The 7,560-nt window shown below is 33.0% G+C and overlaps 1 long non-coding RNA gene across 1 annotated transcript; it reads right to left on the bottom strand.

The window, feature by feature from the left end:
- Positions 1 to 2,101: 2,101 nt before the first annotated feature.
- On the bottom strand, positions 2,102 to 3,247 carry LOC120205719. The gene is made up of 2 exons (XR_005524047.1): positions 2,815 to 3,247; positions 2,102 to 2,436 (listed from the first exon to the last, which is right to left on the bottom strand). It is a non-coding gene; the product is annotated as an uncharacterized LOC120205719 (long non-coding RNA).
- Between the last annotated feature and the right edge of the window lie 4,313 nt (positions 3,248 to 7,560).

Below are 7,560 nucleotides of genomic sequence, written 5' to 3'. Positions count from 1 at the left end.
TTCAAAATTTCTCATTTAATCTTTTTCAAAAATGAAATTTTTGAAAAGTAAGAAAGCGATTTTCAAAGTTTCTTACTTAGTAGATTATTTCCAAAATTGACAAGTCTTTCTACCATCTAAAAGACCTTCGGGCATGGTGTTTTCATATGATATTTGTGGAAAAATGAGGAATCGATTTTTAAAATTTCTCATTTGGGATTGTTTTTTTCTTAAAACCAATTCCGTCTAGCTTGATATAGTTTCCCTTGAAACACAATTTTTGAAACTATTTCATTCGAAACAAAGACTTATCTAACTTGAGATTTTTTTTCTTAAAACCAATTTCGTCTCTCTTGAGACAGTTTCCCTTGAAACACAAATTTTGAAATTATTTAACTCGAAACAAAATTTATCTCACCTGAGATAGCTTCTCTTGAAATAAATTTATTTTCGCTTATTATTTTCATCCAAATGTTGAATACTTTCTTGGAATTCAAAAGTTAGCAAAGATTTCATTTCACAATTTCATGTTGAAGAAGAAGATTTCAGCTAAGAATTAATCCACATTTTCATTTTTGAAAGAAGTGGATCTCAACAAAGATTTAAGAACCTTCGGGTACTTCAAACACAATTGACACTGACATATGCTATTTTTTATAGATTGGAATCCATCACAGAAGGTGGATCGACATTTTCAAAGGAAGGGTTCATAATGAGAAAAACTCATTCAAAGAGGGAGAAGAAGTTCATAATGAGAAGAACTTGTTCAACCTTTGTTCAAATCCATCACAGAAGGAGGTGGATCAACATTTCCAATTGAATGGGTCATAATGAGAAAAACTCATACAGAGAGGGAGAAAAATTTCATAATGAGAAGAACTTGTTCACCATTTTTCTTGATTCTATCACAGAATGAGATAAATCAACATCAACATTTTGTTCGATTCCATCACAGAAGGATGTTGATCAACATTGTCATTTTTGTTAGATTTATCATAGAAGGATGTGGATCAGCACAATCGTAGGAAGAAGTTCATATAGGGAGCTTGTTCGACCTTAACATGACCTTTATGGGAGAATAGAGAGTTCTTATAGGAGAGCTCAACTGATCTTTCCAGAGAAGAGAAAAACAACCTTGAAAGAAGAATGAGTTTATATAGAAGAACTTGTTCAAATTTCATTCTTACCTTTTATGGAAGAATTCATATTTCATATGGGAGAACTTCCACAATCTTTCGAGAAAAGGGGAGCAAAACCTTTTGATTTCCTCGTGTAGAGAAGTTAGTCATCGAAGATTAATTTTTAGTTGATACGAAAAAGAAAATAAATAAAACATGAAAAAAGAGAAAATGAATGAAAATGGAAAAAAAGAAAGAAATAATAATAAAATAAAATAAATGAAAAACAAATCCTTAGAGGTGCTAATTAATGATGATTGTATTTTGCAGATTCATCACTTGTGAGATTGAGGCAAAACAAGCAAGAAGACATTCAGATTCAGAGGGTCAGATCATTTGATTGAAAGATGGAAGCGCAAATCAATAGAAGATTTAAGAATATTGGTGTCATAAAGAGGAAGCTACAATCAGATTAAACAAACTTAGGCCATTATTTATCTTTTCCACATTCTTGTTTTCACAACACCGAGAAAAGAGGGCATATATAATACCCTAATTTTGTCCGAACCATTCAAATTGGATCAAGGTTAATCGAATACCAATTAGAAGATGTTCTTGCATTGATATCAAATTTATTCAAATGGCACCAGAAATGAGTGGAAATTAGTTCATGGATATTTGCATTATGAGAGCTTTAGACTCTAATTGGGTTGCGAGGACGTTGAGAATTTCTTTCAAGATGGTGTTCGTTAATTTGATTTGGGGTCGACGATGCTATGAGTTTTAACAGAGGAAATATACGAAGGTCAAATTGTGACAACAAGAGAAAGCTTGTTATAATTCCTTATTTGTCTAAATATGCATTCATTCAAAAAGAGAAATCAAACAAAATCCAAAATACAAGCATTTTGTATCAAGAGTCCAAATACAAGCCCAAATTAAACAAATGTCCACATTTGTTATTTTTTAACAAAACCAGCAACCCAAATTAAATCACAAAATTGTTTTTACTCCAAACCCAATTATATAACCCAGAACTAATGTAATCCAAACATTTATTCATTATCCCAATACAATTAACCAAATCGAAGCCCAACTCGTAACCCAACATTTTAGGGTTTTCGAAAATCAAACAACCCTAACATGTGAAGGAGTTTCAGCCGCCAGTCCAAACTCTTCACATCCTAACTGGCCCCTTTGCTCCACATTAGCCACGACCACTGAATCCCCCAAAGCCAACAGGCTCCACACCAACAACCAACTCATGCAACGAGTGGTCCCAAGCAAGCCTCCCATCTCCTCGCCAGCAAAAACACAGAAGCCAACTAGACCTCCTCATCTTCATCAAAGCCACACATTAAAACAAAAAATACATAATATATGCGAGATGTTCTATTTTTTTTTCCGATTGAAATGGAAATACAAAAACCCAAAAAGAAAAAAACAGGGATGGGTCCCCTGGTTAGGGAAGAGAGATTATGTGAGGGCTATTTTTTTCTTTTTCTTTTTTCTCTTTTGAACGAGACCTTTGTAACAGAGGGCTCCCTCATTTTTCTTATCTGAAAATATTGTAACAAGAGAGTAAACCCATATACAAAAAAACAGAAAAATAGAAACATTTCAGAGGTAATCTTTACCTTTCATATTCAAGTTTTCCTTACCTTAAAAAAAAAACCAAAAAACTGGAGTAAAAAAAAGGTGGTTCGATTTGATTTACCTTTGGTCTTAGAAGGTTTCGCCAGAGTCAAATCATCGGGGAGGAAGTTGGAGATATGAGAGACGATTAGGGATTCGGTTTAGGTTCCTATAGGGTTCTGTTTTGAAAGTTCGAAGTGAAAAGGAGGGAGTTTTGGGCATTGTTTGGTCTCCTCGGCTACCTAAGGTGGCGGTCGGGGAGTGAACCACCGTTGAAGTTCGACGGTCGGGACGTTGATTTGGAGTCCATGGGGGTTTGGTTCGAATGAAATAGAGAAAAGGGGAGCTTTCGGTCTATTCGGGGCCGTTAGGCCTCTCACGATGATTATCAAGGCCGTTCGGAGTGAGGAGGCCATCGATGGACGGTGGTCGGGGTGTTGTCGGCTTGGGTTAATGGGTAGCGGTTGCATGGTGTTAGAGGGAAGAGTTGAGAGCTTTTTGAAATTAGGGGTTTTGTTTTTAGGGTTAAAGTTTAAATTTACCTAAAATGGAAAAGTATAGTTTAAATACATAGGTTTTGCGTTATTCACGTTACTGGTGCCCAAAAGTTTGCCATGGATTTGCAGTTTGGTCACTGGACCTCCCATTTTTAATTTATTGCAAATTTAACTTACTATTTTATTTCATTTTAACCTAGTCACTATTATTTCTGCTTTATTAATTCTATTTTGACACTGATTCTTTTAATCATTTTATTGTAGCCACCATTTTAGTTTGATTAACATTAAACATTAATACCACCTTATGGTGACCCGCCCTGAGCTATGATTCATATTATTTATGATTCTAGTTATTTATAGTATGGGTAACAATTAAAAATTAACCCCTAACTTTTAATTTTATTCAATTGATTTATTTTTTATATTTGCAAATTTTGCCCTTTAAATTTCTATTATTTTAATTTATGCTTTAAATTATCAATGTTTACATTTTAGTCCGTTAATTTCCAGCTTTAATTTCTTGCTGTTTGGACTTTATATTATGTTTTTATTCCAATTTAGTCACCATATTTGTTCTTTGATTTTGACTATGCATCTCTTAATTATTTTAATTTAGCCATTTTGTGTATGTTAATTGTCTTTAATTTTTGCTAGCCAATTTTATTTTAGTTTAATTTAGTCCTTGATAGCCAATTTAGGATTTTAGATTAAACCCTTAGATTTAGACTTTAAACATTTTGGTCCTAATTTAGGTTATCTTATCCTTGAATTTACTCCCTAAATTTAGATATCTTTTGATTTAGTCCCTAAAGATTTTAATTATTTGAAAATTCCATAATTTATTAAAATTGACTATGTTAATAATTAGTGCCTCTATTTTAGGCTTAATTTCTAACTTAGTCTTTAAAATTAGGGGAATTTTTAATTTGGTCCTCGTGTTTGCTCGAGGTTCCTTTTTAATTATTCAAATTAAATAATTGATTAAAATTGACTAGGTTAATAATTAGATCTTCCATTTTAGGTTTAATTTCAAACTTAGTATTTAAATTTAGGGGAATTTTTAATTTGGTCCTCGCTTTTTCTCGAGGTTCGATTTTAATTATTTTAGTCAAATAATTGGTTAAAATTGACTAGGTTAATAATTAGAGCCTCAATTTTAGGCTTAATTTGAAACTTAGTCCTTAAATTTAGAGGAACTTTTAATTTGGTCCTCGTTTTTACCTGAGGTTCCATTTTAATTATTTGAATCAAATAAATGGCAAAAATTGATTTGGGTTAATATCAGAGCCTACATTTTTAGGTTTAATAGGTTCTTTAAAATTCATAATTTAACAATTTAAGTTACAGGGAAGCCTTTAATTAACCCATTTAGTATAATTAGGTTTAATAACCGATTGTTTAATTGCATTTTGATTTTAAGATAAGGCAATGTTCATTTATTAGGGGTTAATAGTGTATCTCCGATTTTTTTTTTCGTAGGGATGAAAACTATCGATTCCTAAAGTAGATCAACATCCTTTAAAAAAAAAACCCCACATTATGATTTCTAAATCATTAAGGCAATGTTCATTTATTGGGATTGGTAACAAAGCTTTCGCTTTTGCTTGGGGTGGTCGTTATTAATATTGGTAAATCAACATCCTTTTTAAAATATACATACATAGTGATTTTTAAATTAAATATAATTTTGAACTCAAAATTTCCAATTTTAAAATATAGGGTAATCGACTACGTACAAATTTTGGACCCTATGAGAGTGTTAATCCTTCCCTACGTGTAACTAACTCATAAACCCCATTTCTGATCTTGCATACCAAAACATGGTATTTTTTATAAAATAAAATGCTTTATTAAAAATAACTGATTTTAGGTGTTCCAATCTCACCTTGAAACGGCGACTCACATCTTTTCATAAAAACCTTTTTATTTTCAAAAACATCATTATGATCTTCCTATCGAAAATTGGTTATGATAGTGAGACCTGGTACCGATATTGTTTGGACGAGTGTCGGTACTTCACTGGTGACAAGGGCTAAAAGTCGTGTTTTGGTTAGGGAACCTGGGAATAGTATTCAAATGTCGAGTATTAAACCCTAAAAGCTTGCAAGTGAGAATAATAAATTATGTGATGACACTAGATATCAACGAAGAAAGATTTCATAAGACTTAAGCCTTGTTTGATACTCGAGAAAATGACAAGGACACCTGAGTCACTTGAATATATGACGATTATCTACTATATGTGTTGTGAATATTTGGACATGGATTCAATAGTGCTAAGACACTTTAGTACTAGTGCTAATGCAATTTTGTACTACTGCTGAAGCACTTTAGTTATTCAAGACATGGACTTTATGATTGAACTTCGTATGTGAACGATTACTTGAATTTGATTAATGCTCCGTGTACATGTTTGCCTCATGACTATGCATGCTAGTTTGTACATTTATGATTGTGGGTAGTATCATTGCGTTATTTGTGTGACATTAGTAGCTCAGTGTTCAGAGTTGTTTCTATTCACAGGTCTTTAGGTTTCACTCGGAGGAGCTTGTCGTCAGCGTGCAGATTCCAGATTTAGTCAAGTTCAGAGTACGTCTCGATTATTTTTAGTGGGCATGCATTTCATAAACCCTTTATGTATAATTGAGTCGTAACTCTTTTGATAGACTTAATATATTTTGATGTGTTAACTTGTAAGCTATTCATATTGTAAACTTTATGTTTTGTTTCTATTCACAAGTCTTTAGGTTCCACTCGAAGGACCTTGTCGTCAGCGTGCAGATTCTAGATTTAGTCAAGTTCAGAGTACGTCTCGATTATTTTTAGTGGGCATGCATTTCATAAATCATTTATGTATAATTGAGTCGTAACTCTTTTGATAGACTTAATATATTTTGATGTGTTAACTTGTGAGCTCTCCATATTGTAAACTTTATGTTTTGTTTAAACGATGAATGTTTTTACTTTATCCATGAGTAATGTTTTCATATATATAAAGGTTAGCCACTGATAACTCCGTAAAAAGGCTACTTTTAAGGCCTTTTCACTTGAGTTATTATTTATCTTAGGGTTCATATAGGTAATTTTAGATTCATGTAGTTGCATCTGTGATGGTTGTGTTATTTTACCTTGTTAAGGTGTTATGTGGTGGGAAATGTGTGGTTGATTAGTGATGTGCAGAAAACAAGGAGTATAGGGAAAACTGGGAAGAATGTCGTGAAATCACTTGTTGCTGAAGTAGATTGCAATGTCTTGGTATTTATGCTGCTGGTAACTACCTGAATGGGGTCCACTACCACCTATAGAGATAAACTTCATGCACAAGGAATGAATTTGAGAGTATGATGGGTATTTTGAGTGTAAAATTCCCAATAATACCCTTAGATATTTTTTATTTAAAGGACACCACACAAGAGAGGAAAAACGAGGAGGAAATTCATCATCTTCTTATTCATTTTCTCTACCTCCATTAATGCACACAGTGTCTTCTTCTTTCCTTCTTCTTACATTTTTATTGGTGTTCCTCCATTGGTGAAGCTCGAGGGAGTGGCGTAGTATCCGAGAGGAGCTCACGCTATAGTCATTCGTGGTGGTTTGAGGGAAGCACCGACTATGCACACCTAGTGTTTTCTTCTCTAACCCTTACTCCATTGTTAAAGATTCAAACTTTATTTAGGTTGTAAGGTTGAATAAACGATTGGGTATATTCTATGGTTTGTTCGAACCCCATCATGCACTAAGCTATATTTAATGGGGTTCATTTGATGGATATTTGAAACTTTATTTTAATGTTTGATAAATGTTTATCTTATGTTTTTTTACTTGTTTTGCTTATGTGTGCTTCATCTTCTATGATTGTAGGAGGCATGAGAGTGTCCATTTCTTAAAATGAAGACTATATGTTCGAGAGAAATCTAGTCACTAATTCTTAAGCATTTGAGAGAAACTTGAGAATGATTAATATAAGTAATGGGATATAGTTAATCACTATAGACTAATCCCTTAGTGCTTGAGATAGACTAAGCTAGGATTTCAATGACTAAGATGGGTAGTGCGTATTCAATAGTGTAAGCTGCCATAGTTGAGATTGAGAGGATATGTTGTGGCATTCTATTCTGTTAGGTTCTTATGACTAGAGATAGCGAGAACACTTTTAGTAAACTTCGTCAAACAAGTAAAGCTTTAGAAGACTAGATAAGCTAGAGAGATAAGTTTCAGCTCCTTAAGTGACTCCCTGCTAGTCATTCCTGAAGTAGTTTCCCGTGTGAGGAATATCAATATATTCCATTTATTTTCTATTTTTACCATTTTATTTTGCCTTGACATTT

The sequence above is a fragment of the Hibiscus syriacus genome, unplaced genomic scaffold, assembly GCF_006381635.1.
Source record: "Hibiscus syriacus cultivar Baekdansim isolate YM2019G1 unplaced genomic scaffold, ASM638163v2 tig00012840_pilon, whole genome shotgun sequence".
In the NCBI taxonomy this organism is placed as follows: domain Eukaryota; kingdom Viridiplantae; phylum Streptophyta; class Magnoliopsida; order Malvales; family Malvaceae; genus Hibiscus; species Hibiscus syriacus.
Note: the sequence above shows the minus strand (reverse complement) of the source record. Positions and strands in the feature narration are given on the sequence as shown.